Below are 16,270 nucleotides of genomic sequence, written 5' to 3' on the forward strand. Positions count from 1 at the left end.
GAGTTTATATTCCAGAGATGGCCTATATTTATGGCAGATAGCCATTCCACTTTTATGGACTTCTAAACACCTACCAAGGTACCGGTAAAATGCCCTCAATAACATATTCTGATTGTGTATGTACTGGACTATGAGGTGGTCTGTCTATCCAATAAGTAATTAATAGTAAACCCTTGCTAGGCCTCATCTGCAGAATAAGGAATCCCTCAGTCCCACATGTAGAATGTCAGCTGAATAAAGAACTTTAGAAATGTCTCAGGGGTCTCAGGGTACCTGAAACCAAATGACAAGTCAATGAGGTAGGTTTGGTGGCTTCTCTGACCCTAGACTTGGACTTGTCATTTCAGTCTGACATGTCACATGTATGATCAGCCAATAAAGTCATGAATAAACTTACTTGCTCTATTACAGCAGTTAGCTCTTTATTCTCAACACTCCTGCTGTCAAATTTCTGACTCTGTGCTCAGCCTCCATACCTGCTTTTGGACTTTTGGTTTGGACTTCTATCATGTCTCTTTTGGGCTTCTTGCAGTTGAGCCTTGCTCTCAGTTCTGCCTTCCTGTCTGATCTCAGTATCCACTTCCCCAGCTCCCCCACTGCCACCCCAACAACACTCCTTTCATATATATTGAATGAAAAAAATTTTGTGCTGAAATCATAACTACAGAACCCACCAGAGGTAGTGATTCAGACTTGTGCCTCACGGGTGTTTTATTTAGGGACTCCTCTTGAGCCCACAGGACTACAGCCTTTTTCTTTCGCCTGAAACTGTTTTGTAGGCAGACAGTGCTTCATGAGCTCTTCAGTGGGCAAGCTCAGAGACTTATTGGATCAATGCAAAAATAAATTATCTTATTTGTGATAAGACTTAAGATATGTCAGGATTGATTATTTAGAGGGGATCAGTGGAGCTACAAAATAAAATCCTGAGCTGTATCCAGGGCAAAACATGAGAAGTGGGGAAGCAGTGGGTTCTGTTGAAGGACACATGTAAGACCTAAAGGGACACATCTAAAAATTGTGAAAGTTGTCAGCTCAAAAGAATCTGTATATCCTTTTTACCTGGAGATATTTCCTTTGGGCTTTTGCCCTGTTCCCCTGCCCCATTTGACGTTTGGGGTACTCCACAGCATCTGACAGTTCATACATGAAGAAAATATTGTTGGGGTGCCAGTGGCTCAGTTGGTTAAGCATCCATCTCTTGATTTCGGCTCAGGTCATGATCTCAGGGTCATGAAATTCTGGTTCCATGCTGGGCTTGGAGCCTGTGTAAGATTCTCTCTCTCCCTCTCCCTCAGCCACTGTCCCACTTGCGCTTGTGGTGTTCTCTTTCTTTCTCTCTCTCTCTCTCTCCCATTCTCTCTAAATAAAAAAAAAAAAAACAAAAAACAAAAAAACAAGAAAATACTGTTGCATCCTCTTTTATGCTGTGTGCTGGCTACATGTTGGGGAGATGAAGATGTATAAATTGCAGTGGCTTTCTAACCCATCTCTGCTTCATCCCTGATTTATCACACTGCCACCTGAATCCTTTCATCTTCCTGAGAAATGATAGCAGTGCTATAAATGCCTAATAAATACTTTGTGAATAAATGGAAATTACTTCCAAGTTTTTTCTTCTGTCCAGAGAATCTTTGCACTGTGCCTTTGTATTTATGTGTCTTCTCCAAACCAAATCTCTTATTTCACTGTTGTGTTACATTTTTTTTCTTGCCCTGATAATTGCAGTTCTTCCACATTTAAAGTCTTCTGCATTTTCCATTTCTCTCCTGTTGATTTAATCTCACAGGTCACTTGTTCTGAAAAATTATGCTTTATTTGTGGCATTATGGCATGTCTTATATATAATTCTATTTCTGGATATGATCCCTTTTGTGAATATGCTTTTAATTATGTCTGAGTCAATTTTATTGTTGAACAAGCTCATTTTCTTAATTATGATTATAAAGTTTGGTAATAATAGGAATATACTTATAGTCTGGTAATACAGTCTGAAGTTCAGATAGGTAGCATTAATATTATTCATTGGTTTTATGAATCTGACTTTAAATTTTACTCCATTAACTATATCTGTTATGGTTTTCTTTTATATGTCTATTTTATGTGTCACAATTTTATCACTCACTAATAAATTTATTAGGTTTTCGAGCTTTCTAAAAAATAAAATTGGGGCTAAAAAAAACCTTGTTTTTGTAATTCAGGTTACTACAATAACTTCAGTGTTCTATACATTTATCTCCTTCCTTCCATTCTTCCTGTCTTCTTTTTTTTTAATTTTTTAAAAATGTTTTTATTTATTTTTGAGACAGAGAGAGACAGAGCATGAGCAGGGGAGGGGCAGAGAGAGAGAGGGAGACACAGAATCTGAAGCAGGCTCCTTCAGGCTCTGAGCTGTCAGCACAGAGCCCAATGCGGTACTCGAACTCACAGAGTGTTAGATCATGACCTGAGCTGAAGTCAGATGCTCAACTGACTGAGCCACCCAGGTGCCCCCTTCCTGTCTTCTTAATGTCTACCAAGATTTCAAGACCATTCTTTTCCTAGAAATTGGGAAATCTGGGAGTATGGCAGGGACCACGTACTGACTACCCCAGCTCCACTAGTCTTAATATGGATATGCTATAGGACAGAGGGGGCTTTGATGTTCGAGAAACCTGGGCCTAGATCAGTATTTCCATTTCAATTTCTCTTAGCCTCTGTTTCTTCATCTGTGGAATGGAGATAATGTTAATCTCAACGTTGGCATAAGAACATTAGATAATACCTTTAACTGCTCAGCACAATACTTGGCGTTATGCATATTTAAAATGATGATGTAATAATGGTAATCTTCCCTTTGAGAGCCCAGTATAAGAAGGGTCAGTAGGCATAGCAGCATGCCTCTGCCTCTACCCCAACCCTTCACATATACCTCTTCCTCTCATCTAAGGAATACAAGCCCAAGATGAAAGGCCAAAAAGAGGAAGCATACCTAGTTCTTCCTTTCTTGCACTCCTTGTTCTCTGTTGTTAATGGCAGCAGAATTGCTGTAGAGGTAGTCTTATGTCTGATGTATATCCATTCCTTTGATTCCTCCAGTGGGGGCCTACAGAGGGATGGTCTTACTCTGAACTCACCAGTAAATTTTTCTTCAGGTATATGGGTATTAAAAGATACTTTTAGATGTTCTAAAAGCTTAAGGTATGACCATGAGAAAAAGTGGCTGAGACATGGTAGAAAACAATATCAACAAAATTATCATTGTGGAGATAAGGTCAAGAAACTAAGAGGCCAGGATATCAGATGGATTATCTATTTGGTGTTGAAATCAATTAGAGTGTAACAAATAGTGTTGGAGTGACAGTGAACCAAAAGCTAAACTCATCAAGGAATGAAAGGGAAACTTAAATACCATAATAAGGAAGGCTAGTGGGTGGTAGAATCTAGTGATACATAACTCTGAGCAGGGGATCTGGGGAGAGGGATTTGGACTGAAGTTGCAATGAGGAACAAGAAAGGCATTTACCAGGCCTCGTGTTCGAATGGCATGGAAGAGAAAAAGAGTCATCATCTAAGAAGGCTACAAGGAAAGCAGTGTCCTCAGGGGGAAAGCCCAGAGCCCAGTTTCAGTTTAAATAAGAAGGCAAAGGAAGCTGAAGAAAGCTTCTGAGAAGAGGTCCAGGATATGGGGATTTTGCTGGTATCTCCCTATGAGTCCCACAGGGGTCAGTGGAAGGATTTCAGGAGATAGGAAAGAGGCTTAGATTCCATCATCAGTATTATCATCTGTTCCTTTCAAACATCCTTAATCCCTTTGCACTTCTCTCACTTCAGCAGTCTTGCTTGGCTAAACTACAGTGCTGATTAAATCTAATTCTTTGCCTGTTCCTTGCCTGTAAAACCATGCTGCTGAGCTTGCATTAAATTAATGATCATAACTTCAAGTGGACCCATGACGTTTGCTGGAAGTCATACTAGATTTCCAGTCATTTTCTGTTTCATCTCCTCCTAAATGACTATTGCATATCTTCAATCTCATCATGTCTTCACTATCTCCTCACCACTCTTCAGTTTCAACTGATGACCATGCTTCCTATTTCAGAAAAGAAACAGGAAAAAAAGAGCTTTTACAAGCTTTTACCACCACAGATCCCTAGTACCTGCAGCGGTATTCATATACCCTACTTTCTCTCCCATTGCTGTGAAAGAACCAGCCTAGCTAAGGTCTTCATAATTCTTTCATATCAATTTACCCCCTTCTTAATCATTGTCTTACACATGAAAAAATAGGCTTTTATTGCTCCCATCTTCAAAATAATCCTTCTTGACACCACTTTCTCCTCTGTTGTCTTATTTCACTTGAACTTCACAGTAAAAGTTGAAAAAGAAATGTCTACATTTTGTTGCTAGTTTTTCTTCTCCCGTTTCTTTTTTTTCTTTTTTACCCAAGCCAGATTTCTGCCCCACAATTCCATCAAAACTGCTCTTATCAATATTGCACTGTATGTTAACTAACCAAAATTCAAATTAAAAAAAAAGTTCTTATTAGTTACTAGGGATGTCCATATCTATCATTTCTCAATAATTATCTGACTTAACATTCAGGAGCAGAGTTATCACTCTCCTCCTTGAAACACCTTCTACACTTGGCTTCTCATATCAAATATATAATATCATATCGCTGTTAAGATCATGCCTTGCTTGTAATGTATGCAGAAACATGAGAGACCTGTGGAGAATTGTCTCACAAGCCCTATCTCTCTGGCCACTTCTTTTCAGACTTCTCCCCTGACTCCTTGTCACTTCTTCAAACTAGAGCTGCACTTTCCAGTACTGTAGCCACTAGATACATGTAGCTATTTAAAATAAATTTTCAGTTATTCAGTTGCCTAGCCATATTTCAAGTGCTCAATAGCCACATGTGGATGGTGGCTACCTATTGAATGGAACATATATATAAATATGTCATCATCACAGAAAGTTCCTTTGGATAGTACTGCTCTGTGTATTTGAGTACCAGAAGGCCCAGCCTTTGGATGTTTCTTCTAACAGAAATTTATAGAATCTTGTAGAATATGATATAGGATAAACATTTCTATATATTTCTTTCTCTTTTCTTTCTATATTCCCTCCCTTTATCATCTCCTCTAGTCTCAAGGCTTTAAATGTGACTCAAATTTGGATCAGCCCAAATCTCTCCCCTAAAATCTACACTTGATTCTCCAGCAGCATTCTGCATATCTGTACCTGAGTGTCCACAGGCATCTCAAAAGTAACATCCCAAACTGAACTAGTAACCTTCCTTGCCACCACTCCCTCTCCTACTGACAGTTCTGTTCTTCCTGTGGTCTTTCTAGTCTCAAAATGCCCGTTCTCTTCTTGCAGTTGTTCAAGCAAAACAAAAAAGTAACAGTTTTTAAAAATCAACCCGTAAATTCATCTTGACCTCCCTCTTTTCCACAAAGCTCACACATCTGTTCCGTTGACTCTTGTTTCAGATTCTATTTAGAATCTGACTACTACTCATGCTTGCCCTGCTACCAACTGGTCTGAACTAGCATCATGTTTTGCCTGGATTATTCCAGGCGTATTTGGCCCCTTTTTGGAGTCCCTGCTTTCTCTCTTGTCTCCTGTAGTCAACTCTTATCACAGCAACTAGAATGGTCTTGTTAAAAAGTAATTCAGATCGTGTCATTTTTCTGCTCAGAGTTCTTCAGTAGCTCTGCATCTCACCCAGCAAGAGTCCGAGTCTAGTCACAGTGGCATTCTCATTCTTGTTGAAACAGTTAAGATGTGCTCCCACCTCAGAACACAGAGCCGTTATAGTTGGTTTTCCTCGACCTCCTTTCCCCCCAGCTCATCTCCACACATGTACTTCTTCCCTCATGGTACTGGCCTATTGAACAGACCAGGCCAACTGTCTTATAAAATGATCCATACCTTGAATTTCTCTTGTTTCCTTATGGTAGTAACATATTTTGCTACTGCCCACATTTCCTATAACTGAACATTAGATCTCCAAAGTTGGCTAAAGCTAAATATTTTTGGCAAGAGAACTTCGTAAGTAATACTTTGATCTTCACATTGCATCATATTGAGAGAGGTACATACTACCTGATTGTCCCACAGCTAGTGATGCTGTGTTTAACTAGGGTGTTAGACGGTAACTTTCACATCCCTCCGTTATTAATTTATGTTTTTATATTTATTAACACAATCTGAAGGGTGAACGTTATATTTCTTTAATCCTGTGTGATTTTAAGTTTAGCTGTGGAACTTTTTTTTCAAATGAAATATTTTTTGGAGATCCAATATATAAAACAGATGAAAGCAGAGCTATTCTGGTTGCAGTGGGAAATGCCTAGTATTGGCAGCTTCCAAGGGAACTCTGACCAGCATACTTTGCAACTCACAGAGCCTGCCTAAACACAAGGAAACGGAGGTGGTCTTAAGTCTACCTAGCATCTCACCAGAAAGGCTTAATATACTGTCAGAGCACAATTTGGGGGCCTCTGTCACTTCCTTGGAAAGCTGTGGTTGTGGATGACCGCTAGAATGGCACTTGGATTTTCCCTGGCAGTCCGCCCACTGTTTTTAGTTGTCTGAGTGCTTGCTTTGACATTCTATCTGTTCTGCAGATGTGAAGATTTGAAATTACTTCATTTTTAGTGTGTGCTGGGTTGCAGTCTCTTTTTTTGTTGTTGTTGTTTCCCTTTTGGAAAGTTTTTATCCACAAAGAATTTCAGATTCAGACATTATTCATCTTATGTCTGGAACACTAAAATCTCATGAGCTCCCATATGTCTTATCTCTTTCCACCTTTAGAATATTCAGAATGCTGCCACAGCTAAAGTCAGTTTTATCATTTTCTTGGTGCTTGCTTCATTTCTATGCCTTACTTATTGTACAGGATAATGTGCCTTAGTAGAGAATTCAGTAAGTAAATTTGGTATATAAGATGTATGATGTACATTTTTATTTTCATGGAAAGATGTTTCCCTATATTAAGTGGAAAAAGCAAGTAATAAACTATAATTCTTATTTTTGTTTTTAAAAAAATCATATTCATGGGGCGCCTGGGTAGCTCAGTCAGTTGAGCATCCAGTTTTGACTCAGGTCATGATCTCAAGGGTTTGTGGGTTCAAGCCCCATGTCAGGCCTTGTGCTGAAAGCTTGGAGCCTGCTTCGGATTCTCTGTCTCCCTCTCTTTCTGCCTCTCTCCCACTTGCGTGCATGTGCTCTCTCTCTCAAAAATAACCATTAAAACAAAAAACACATTCATAAAAATCCTCATATCTGTTTATGTTGTATATATATGCATAAAGCCAAAAAATGACATTTACAAAAATGTTCACATTGATACTCTCTCTAGGTGTGTGTTGTTGTTTTTTTTTTTTTACTCTTTGTGTTAATCGCACGTGTGTACTCTCTTTTTTTGCGGGAGGTAAGTTTTATTTCTTTTTTTTTCAACGTTTATTTATTTTTGGGACAGAGAGAGACAGAGCATGAACGGGGGAGGGGCAGAGAGAGAGGGAGACACAGAATCGGAAACAGGCTCCAGGCTCTGAGCCATCAGCCCAGAGCCTGACGCGGGGCTCGAACTCACTGAGCGCGAGATCGTGACCTGGCTGAAGTCGGACACTCAACCGACTGCGCCACCCAGGCGCCCCGGTAAGTTTTATTTCTATAGTTATTACTTTTATGAAGATTAAAACTGTTATTTAAAAAGTAGGCGACAGGGGCACCTGGGTGGCTCAGTCAGTTAAGCACCTGACTCTTGTTTTTGGCTCAGGTCATGATCTCACAGTTTGTGGGATCAAGCCCACATCAGGCCCTGCACTGACAGTGCAGAGTCTGCTTGGGATTTTCTGTCTCTGCCCCCCTTTCTCTTTCTTGCTCGCTCTCAAATAAGTAAGCTTAAAAAAAAAAAGTAAGGAACAATTTTGATCTGTCAAATCCAAATTGCATTAAAGTCAATTCTAAGCCCCCTCCCTGGCTTTCTTACAGCCATGCCATACTTTGGGATTTTCCCCTATTCTCTTATCATCCTATTAAAGCAGTTGTTTCTATTTATTTTACTCCAGGTTCCTGGTCATCTTCTAGAATTGCCCACTTGGCTCTGACAAGCATCTCTGCTCACTTGTACCAAATTTAACTTGGCAGGAAGGGAAAGGATGATGTAAAAATTATGTTCTAACAGGAACTATCCCTAGAATGTGATCTTCATCAGGGACCAGGAGAGCCTCAATAAATACCTATTGAATAAGTTGATGTATTCTTTTTGTTTCATTTCTTTTATCCCATAAGTTCCTACAAGACAAGAGCTTTGTTTGTTTTCTGTAGTGTCCTGAACATTTTGGGTACTTAATATGCATTAGTGAATAAAATCTCTTAAGATTCATAATTTACTTAATAAAAATGAAATTAAAATCTGTTGTCAACTTTGACCAGAACTTGCCTCGAAGCCTGTCTTCATATTTGATCCTGGAATAATACCAAACTCCTGGTAGCTCCTCACACATCTCATGCCACTTCCTGCCTTGCTTTCTTTGTCCACAAGGCATTTTTCCCTTTCTTCCTGTAGCCAGCTACTTCTACTCTACCCTAGGACTAGACTTTGCAGTCCTCCTTTCTGGGATGCCTTCCTTCATATGAAGGTTAGTTGTCTTCTTTCTCTGCCTACTCGTGTTGTAAGCTGTTTGAGGCAAAAATCACTGAATTCGTGTTTTCCTCATCTTGAAGAGTACCTGGCCCTCAAGTGTTTTTTACATTGTGTTGAATATATGTTATTCCAAAGTGTCAAATTATTTTTATCAATAGAATATGATTTTATTTTTATATGATCGCCTCCAAAATAAGAAAAAGACTTAGAAAAGGAAAATATTTAAATAAAAGTAACGTGAAATACTACTGGCAGAAAGAACTAGTTGAGTTTTTGAATATATAATAATTTTTAAAAATTATAAAATAGTAGAACTTTAACCTGTAAGTTTTCCTTTCAGAGCCACTAAAGGATATCAGTAGCTTTTCAATTTACATGCATTAAAAATTAATAGCCAGTTCATTATACTTTTTTCTACATCAAATAATAAAAAAAGTTTTTTAGCAAAATACAGCTATTTCCTAATTCAAAACAGGAAAAAAAAATTTGTTTTTCCTCATGTTCCCTAGACCCCAGAGCCATCTTCTGTCTTGTTTTCCCAGAAGAGAACATCAAATGCCAGTGAAGGAAACAACTTGACCAACTTACTGAGATGGTCAGTACAGAAGCTAAGCTGGGATGAGAAGCTCCTGATCACTGACCTGGCACTTTTCCCCTCAGCCATATTTCCTTTTCTCCACTGGAGTAAAAATAAAGGTAAATTTTTAAACACTTTCTAATTCCCATATGCTCAAAGTACGCCTGCTGCTGAGATACTCTTATTTTACCTTTAGTCTTATTATTCAGACTTTAGCCCTAAACCTAAAGCTTTAATTGTCTTTCATATTCATGTATTCAGTTTCTTGGAGCATCAGAAAAATCTTGCCTTCTAAGAGATTTCCTAATTTACTTTCTCACCTATTTTTGAAGTGAACATAACAAATAAAATACTCAGGTCTCCTTTTTTTATCTTCCAAGTAGTTCAATGGTATATGTTTTTGTATTCCTCTAAATTGTTCTCTTGGGATCAGTTTCCATACTGAGTCATCCACCAAATAGTGCCTGTGTTTTCTAGGCAGACTGATAGTTTTATTATTTCTAAATGACTCATTACTTCTGAATCATCGCACCTTGTGTATTCTGTTAAATAAAAAATTTTTAGGTATTTTTCTATAATTTTTTTTTCCCTTTTGCATCTTCACGTGTCCCATCTAAATGACGTGGCTGTATTAGCCAATTTTCTTTTGTGTCTGTGATTTCTGTTGATCATTTTCTTCCTGAACCCTTTCAGCAGTTGGGATAAGCAGTGGAAGTTCTGTACCTCATACTCTCAGCTGCAGATGTTTCCTGAAATAGAACACATAAATAGCAACATAAAAAATATGTGTAACACCAATCTCTGTTTTCCATCATTACATTTATTTTGTTTAAGGTTTTAATGTCCTAGATTTTTCCATGAAATTAGGGAGAAACACCTATAAAAGAGAAGCTTTGTTTGCACGCAAAATCTTTGTAATTCAGCATGTTGAAAGAATGAAATACTTTTCTCCCTTGACTTCTGTGTTTTCTAGGCTGGTTTTCTTCCTGCCCTCTAAAAATTCATTCTCTGTCTCCTTCCTTGCATCTTTTTCGTCCCCCTGTACATGGCAGCCTTCCTCAGAGTTTTGCCTTTGACCCTTTTCTCCATGGGTGCCTGGTCAGTGTTGTCCATGTTGTGGCTTTAAAACCACAAAGTCTGGTGCTTATCCCAAATCTTTATTTCAACTCCTGTCTCTTCACTGCCAAGTATATCCTTCTGCATGAGAAATGTCTTCTTGGATACTCCACCCAAACTACCATGCCTGAAGCTGCATTCATCTCCCCTGTACCCTTACACACACCCACCTCACCCACCTCATGTTCACATCTCTCTAAAACTCATTTGTAATTTAAAAAATTTATTATCAAAAATTATATATTATTTCTCATATTAAAGTATCAGCACTTAAAAGACTTAAATATCAGTTTCTACTCCCAAGTTGGCCCACTCCTCAGAGATAACCACTGTGGATTTGTTCTCAACTATTTCTTTTATTATTTGCCTCCATATTTATAAATGCATATATTGCAAATTTGTCATTCATTTATTTTAAACATCAGGTCTTGCCTTCCTACTATAAATTTCAGTTCTCTTTCCCCTTTTTCATCACATTAACAAAATAAAAGGTAAAAATTATGATCATCTCAATAAATGCAGAATAATGAGTATTTGCCAAAATTAAACTTTTTTTTTTTTTTCAATGTTTATTTATTTTTGGGACAGAGAGAGACAGAGCATGAACGGGGAGGGTCAGAGAGAGAGGGAGACACAGAATCAGAAACAGGCTCCAGGCTCTGAGCCATCAGCCCAGAGCCCGACGCGGGGCTCGAACTCACGGACCGCGAGATCGTGACCTGGCTGAAGTCGGACGCTTAACCGACTGCGCCACCCAGGCGCCCCAAGTATTTGCCAAAATTAAATAACCATGTGAGATTTTGTAAAAACTCAACAAATTAAAACTAGAAGAGAACTTCCTCAATCTGATAGAATACCTATCAAAAAATCTGCAGCTATCATACTTAATAGGTGAAAGATAGTATACTTTTCCCTAAGATCAGGTATAAGGCAAGGATTTCTGAACCAACCACTTCTATTCAATATTGTTCTAGAGATCCTAGCCAGTATAGTAGGCAGTAAGACAGTATATATTGTAAAGGAAAAAATAAAACAATCTCTATTGTCAGACAACATGATTGTCTACATAGAGCATCCCAGGGTATTTACCCAAGAATACTGTAATAAATGGATTTAATGAAGTGGCAAGTGACAAGATCAATATACATAAATCAACTATGTTTCTACCTACCAGCAATAAACAAATGGAAAATGAAATTAAAATAATAGTATCATTTGCATTAGCATCAAAAAATATGAAATACTTGGGAATAAATTTAATAAAAGGCCCATAAACATTGCTGAAGGAAATTAAAGAGCATCTAAAATCAATGGAGAGCTATGTTGTGTTCATGGATTATATAGATTGGAGACTTGATATTAAGATCTCGGTTGTCAACACATGGAGATTTAGAGTCAATGAAATTTCAGTCAGAATCCTAGCAGGTTTTCTTTGTGGAATTGGCTAGTTGATTCCAAGATTGATATGAAAGTACAAAGACCTAGAATAGCCAAAACAATTTTGAAAAAGAAAAAAAAATGAGGATTTACATTACTACGGTTGACCCTAGAAACAAACCACATGGGAGTTAGGGGCACCAACCCTCCATGCAGTTGAAAATCTGAGTGTAACTTTTGATTCTCCAAAAACTTTCCTAATAGCAGTCACTTTTTACTACAGTATGCAATTTACTGGAGAGAAGAACTACTTTCATGGAGATGATTAGTGTCATATGGCCTTTCAAGTAAATGCTTGTAACACTTGAGCTCATGGCAATAGCAACAGGAGATGGCTACAAAATTATTACAGTAATACAGTATGTACTGTAGTTAATTTTATGCAGTTATGATTTAATATTGCATCTTTTGTTTATGTTTTTCTTGACTGGGAATGGTGCCATGTATGGTTTGTGTTTGTGTATGTTTTGATAAATTTTAACTTTTCTTAATTGATTTGCATATATTTTACGGTAGTAAATGATAAAGTAGACTATCTACATATATTTTATGCATTCGTGACATACCTAGCTTTTTCTTAGTTTTTTCAATATTTCTAGGATATGGGGTTCATCTGTGAGGTTTTCCAAAGTATAATAATTAAGACAAAATGGAATTGGAGTATATAAAGACAAGAGAGTTAAAGAATCCAGAAATAAACCTATGTGTATGACTATTTTTCAACAAAGACTCCAACATGGGGATAGGCTTTGGTGGGGACAGGATAGTCTTTTGAACAAATGGCTACTGGGTGATCTTCAAACTCAACCTATTAACTACAAAAGAGAAATAGATTCATCGGATTATTAGAAATTAGTAGGATTAAGACCTCCTTTTCAAAAGCTTCTGCTAAGAAACTGAAAGCCAAAGATCAGAAGATAATACTCATACCTAAAATATACAAATGTACTTCTAGAACTCAATAATCAAAGACAACCTAAAAGAGTTGAATAAACACTTCATGAAAGAATATATATCTGAATTGCTAATAAGCATATGAAAAAATGCTCAGTATCATTAGTCACCAGAGAAATGCAAATTAAATCCATAGTGAGATACCACTTCATATCCACTAAAATGGATAAAAGTAAAGTAACCGATAAGTATCCAAAAGGATATAGAGACACTACAGCTCCCAAGTGTTGCTGATGAAAATGTGAAATGGTAGAACCACTTTGGGAAACAGTTCTACATGCTTATATAAAATTAAATGTACACATGTCATGACTCAGTAATTCCACTGTTAATTACCCAGAAAAAATGAATGTATATCCACAAAGACTTTTAATTGAATGTCCATAGCAGCTTTAATTCATGCTAACCCAAACCAGAAATGACTCAAATGTCCATCAACTGGTGAGTAGAGAAGACAAATTTTGATACATTCATATAGTAAAATATCTACTAAGCAGTAAAAAGGAATATACAACTGATGCATGCGGTAACATGCCTGAATCTCAAAACCATTGTGTTAAGTGAGAGAAACCAAACTAAAAAGTATGTGTATTGCATGATTACATTTGTATGAAGACCTAGAATCAGATCAGTGATTATCAGATACTGCAGATCAGGGGAAATGTTTGGCACAGGGATATTTTTAGGATGGCGTAAATGTTTTGTCTTTTTTTACGGCAGTGGTTACATGGTCCTTGTTAAATCTTATTGTACACTTAATATGTACATTTTTATTGTATGTAAATTACACATCAGTAGAGTTGATTTAAAATGAGAATGAGGCTCCAGAAAGCTGAGAGGAAGCTCTCTGTGGGTAACATTTGTCAATTAATAGACTTCACTGTAACGTGATGTGGTTAGATGGGATTTCTAATCTCTAGTAAAGGATTCTTTAATCCACATTGGTGGATAGGAGGTAGAGGTAATCAGCCTGGTTTCTAGGGACCTAGACTTGGGCAGGGGAAAGTGGGCTTATTCAGAATGTAGACTTACTCAAATTCCAGTCCTTTACCATCCTCTCTGTCTGCCCCTGAGGTTGGTGCTTTCCTGGTTCAAGTTTTTTTTCACCAGCAAATAAACGTTCTCTCTTCAAAAGGGTGAAGGGGTGATTTTATGAGTTTGTGGAGTGAGACTGGGAAGGTCTATTCCTTTGTGGACTTTCAAACAGTCCCCCTATGTGCAGCCCTCTATCCTAGACCATTTCTTTTTTCTTTTTTTTTTTTAATTTTTTTAAATGTTTGTTTACTTTTGAGAGACAGAGACAGAGTGCAAGCGGGGGAGGGGTAGATAGGGAAACAATCCGTAGCAGGCTTCAGGCTCCGAGCTGCCAGTACAGAGCCCGACCCGGGGCTCAGACTCACGAACCGTGAAGTCATGACCTGAGCCAAAGTCGGATGTTTAACCAAGGGAGCCACCCAGGCGCCCCTATTCTAGCCCATTTCTAAACCTAGACCTTTTTTGTGCTGTTCAGGGTGAATTGGTTTGCTTGACATTAGTATGCCTTCCTCCCCTACTCTGCTAAGTCATTTACTAATCATTCCTGCTTCTGTTTTCTATCTTCAAATGTAGTGATTTGGGGTTACAGGAGTCAGGGTCTTTGAATATGGAATTTACATTCCTGTTTTTATTCTTACTGGTTAGAGGATACCTTAAAACTGGAAATCTATGCTGTACATTTTTAATTTCAGCAATGTCAAACTCATTATAATTCTCCAAACACACAAGGCCTTTTGATATCTCTGTGCCTTTATAGAATTCCTTTTTGAATATAAGGTCTAGTTTAATCCCTTCTTCATTGTAAGCTCTTATCTTTCAAAATCCAGTTCTCTCCCTCCTAACTTTTGTCTGCAGCTTCTGTACCTTTGTTTCACAACAAATCCACTTCATCAGAAATAGCCATATAGCAGTTTTCTGTGGAGGAATACATGGAGCCACTGGAAGGTACTTGTGAGACTAATTGTAAACCACTTAAAGTGGAAGAACTAATAAGTGCTGAATGAACTCTAAAGTTGGATATGAACCACTTAGGCAGTTTGTTGGTACTAAAGAACCAGGAGAGACAAAAGGCTTGGGAGGTGGGTGAGCAACACACAGACACAGCAAGACCTGAGGTGGAATCAATGTAAATACGCAGAATAATTAACTAAGTTCCTGAGACATCTGTATTCTGTTCTCTACTTTCGATACAACACATGTTCAGACTGAAAAATTGTGCTGTATATTTCGAGTCAAAGATTGTTTGAAACACTCATTTCATGTGCTATTAAGACAAAAAATTCATGGGTGCCTGGGTGACTCAGTTGGTTAAGCATCCAACCCTTGATTTGATTTTGGCTCAGGTCATGATCTCATGGTTCATGAAATCAAGCCCTATGTCTGGCTCTGTGCTGACAGTGCAGAGCTTTCTTGGAATCTCTCCCTCTCTCTCTGCACCGCCCCCCCAAAATAAATAAACATTTTTTTAAAGAAAAAATTCAAAACTATGATACAATGCTTTCTTATCATTTAGAACTTTTTACTTATTGAAAGAGTTTTTTGGACTTATGTTGACAGGTGTTTGTATTTATCACTCTTGTGCATACATTGTCTTTGGGACTATCCCATAGTCTGGAATTTCTTTGAAATCCCACTTGATAAGGTTACCAGTGACCTTCACATTAGCAAATCCAGTGGGTAATTTTTGTTTTGCTTTCACGTCTCAGCAGCATCCAATACGAGTGACCTCCATTTTGAGTCTCTCCTTCAGCCTCCGTGAGACTGCTTTCTCCTGGTTTCTGTGTTACTTATTGGCTCTTCCTTCTTATGTTTCCTCTAAAAATTCTGTTCCTCTGTTTAACCCAGAAATGCCAGTGATCCCAGTTCTGTCCTCAGCCCAGAACTCTTCTCACTGTATGCACTCACCCTGAGTAACCTCTCAGGACTGCATTGCCAACCCAGTTCTTTCTGCTGTCCTCCAGATTTTTTTATTCACATGTCAGCACATTCGCCACTTACATATGCCACGGGTACCTCTTCACGCAACACATTCAGAAAAACACTCTATTTTTCTATGGTCACCCTCCCTTAAAACAAAAGCAAAAAGTCTGTGTTGGGAGTAGCAACACTAGTCCCCTAAAACCCAAGCCTTAAACACAAGATTCCTCCCTCTCATTTTCTCCTCCTCTTCTGTGAATTCTTCTTCTTTGACTATCTAATCACTGCCCTCCTCTTTGTTAACTACTGCCACCTACTTGGTTTTGATTCTCACCACTTCTTGCATGGATTATTACAATAGTTTCCTAATTGATTTCCATGTCTCCATTCAGCTGCTAGAATGATCTTTCTAAAATATAAATTTGAGGGGCGCCTGGGTGGCGCAGTCGGTTAAGCGTCCGACTTCAGCCAGGTCACGATCTCGCGGTCCATGAGTTCGAGCCCCGCGTCAGGCTCTGGGCTGATGGCTCAGAGCCTGGAGCCTGTTTCCGATTCTGTGTCTCCCTCTCTCTCTGCCCCTCCCCCGTTCATGC

The 16,270-nt window shown here is 38.3% G+C and overlaps 1 protein-coding gene across 3 annotated transcripts in view; it reads left to right on the forward strand.

Annotated features, from left to right (window-relative positions):
• PPP2R3A (protein phosphatase 2 regulatory subunit B''alpha) overlaps positions 1 to 16,270 on the forward strand; it is a 218,893-nt gene that overhangs the window by 26,962 nt on the left and 175,661 nt on the right. For all 3 annotated transcript variants that reach the window (XM_040480247.1, XM_040480250.1, XM_040480249.1), the window contains exon 2: positions 9,184 to 9,337. The gene's annotated coding sequence lies outside the window, so the exon portion shown is untranslated. The remainder of the gene's footprint in view (positions 1 to 9,183; positions 9,338 to 16,270) is intronic.

The sequence above is a fragment of the Herpailurus yagouaroundi genome, unplaced genomic scaffold (genome assembly GCF_014898765.1).
Source record: "Herpailurus yagouaroundi ecotype Mexico unplaced genomic scaffold, PumYag 159, whole genome shotgun sequence".
Classification (NCBI taxonomy): Eukaryota; Metazoa; Chordata; class Mammalia; order Carnivora; family Felidae; genus Herpailurus; species Herpailurus yagouaroundi.